This window comes from Triticum dicoccoides, chromosome 1A (assembly GCF_002162155.2).
Source record: "Triticum dicoccoides isolate Atlit2015 ecotype Zavitan chromosome 1A, WEW_v2.0, whole genome shotgun sequence".
NCBI lineage: Eukaryota > Viridiplantae > Streptophyta > Magnoliopsida > Poales > Poaceae > Triticum > Triticum dicoccoides.
The window spans coordinates 124,386,182-124,388,203 of record NC_041380.1 but is presented as its reverse complement, the minus strand read 5'-3'; positions in this window follow the sequence as shown (position 1 = coordinate 124,388,203).

The window sequence follows — 2,022 nt, the reverse complement described above, 5'->3', positions numbered from 1 at the left end:
CTATCTTATCTGGAAGATTAACTCCCACTTGATTCAAGCGATTGTAGTACCCAGACAATCTGAGCACATGCTCACTAGTTGAGCGATTCTCCTCCGTCTTTTAGCTATAGAACTTGTTGGATACTTCATATCTCTCAACTCGGGTATTTGCTTGAAATATTAACTTCAACTCCTGGAACATCTCATATGGTCCATGACGTTCAAAACGTCTTTGAAGTCCCGATTCTAAGCCGTTAAGCATGGTGCACTAAACTATCAAGTAGTCATCATATTTAGCTAGCCAAACGTTCATAACGTCTGCATCTGCTCCTTCAATAGGTCTGTCACCTAGCAGTGCATCCAGGAAATAATTCTTCTGTGTAGCAATGAGGATAAACCTGAGAGCACGGATCCAATCCACATCATTGCCACTAACATCTTTCAACACAATTTTCTCTAGGAACATATCAAAAATAAATGGAAGCAACAATGCGAGCTATTGATCTACAACATAGATATGCTAATACTACCAGGACTAAGTTCATGATAAATTAAAGTTCAATTAATCATATTACTTAAGAACTCCCACTTAGATAGACATGCCTCTAATCATCTAAGTGATCACGTGATCCAAATCAACTAAACCATAACCGATCATCACGTGAAATGGAGTAGTTTTCAATGGTGAACATCGCTATGTTGATCATATCTACTATATGATTCATGCTCGACCTTTCGGTCTCAGTGTTCCGAGGCCATATCTGCATATGCTAGGCTCGTCAAGTTTAACCTGAGTATTCTGCGTGTGCAAAACTGGCTTGCACCCGTTGTAGATGGACGTAGAGCTTATCACACCCGATCATCACGTGGTGTCTGGGCACGACGAACTTTGGCAACAGTGCATACTCAGGGAGAACACTTTTTATCTTGAAATTTAGTGAGAGATCATCTTATAATGCTACCGTCAATCAAAGAAAGATAAGATGCATAAAAGATAAACATCACATGCAATCAATATAAGTGATATGATATGGCCATCATCATCTTGTGCTTGTGATCTCCATCTCCGAAGCACCGTCATGATCACCATCGTCACCAGCGCGACACCTTGATCTCCATCGTAGCATCGTTGTCGTCTCGCCAATCTTATGCTTCTACGACTATCGCTACCGCTTAGTGATAAAGTAAAGCATTACAGGGCGATTGCATTGAATACAATAAAGCGACAACCATATGGCTCCTGCCAGTTGCCGATAACTTGGTTACAAAACATGATCATCTCATACAATAAAATTTAGCATCATGCCTTGACCATATCACATCACAACATGCCCTGCAAAAACAAGTTAGACGTCCTCTACTTTGTTTGTTGCAAGTTTTACGTGGCTGCTACGGGCTTAAGCAAGAACCAATCTTACCTACGCATCAAAACAACAACGATAGTTTGTCAAGTTGGTGCTGTTTTAACCTTCGCAAGGACCGGGCGTAGCCACACTCGGTTCAACTAAAGTTGGAGAAACTGACACCCGCCAGCCACCTGTGTGCAAAGCACGGCGGTAGAACCAGTCTCGCGTAAGCGTACGTGTAATGTCGGTCCGGGCCGCTTCATCCAACAATACCGCCGAACCAAAGTATGACATGCTGGTAAGCAGTATGACTTATATCACCCACAACTCACTTGTGTTCTACTCGTGCATATAACATCAAACCATAAAACCTAGGCTCGGATGCCACTGTTGGGGAACATAGTAATTTCAAAAAATTTCCTACGCACAAACAAGATCATGGTGATGCATAACAACGAGAGGGGAGGGTGTTGTCTACGTACCCTCGTAGACCGAAGCGGAAGCGTTGACGCAACGTAGAGGAAGTAGTCGTACGTCTTCCCGGTCCAACCGATCCAAGCACCGTTACTCCGGCACCTCCGAGTTCTTGGCACACGTTCAGCTCGATGACGCTCCCCGGGCTCCGATCCAGCAAAGCTTTGGGGAGGAGTTCCGTCAGCACGACGGCGTGGTGATGATCTTGATGTTCAACAGTCGC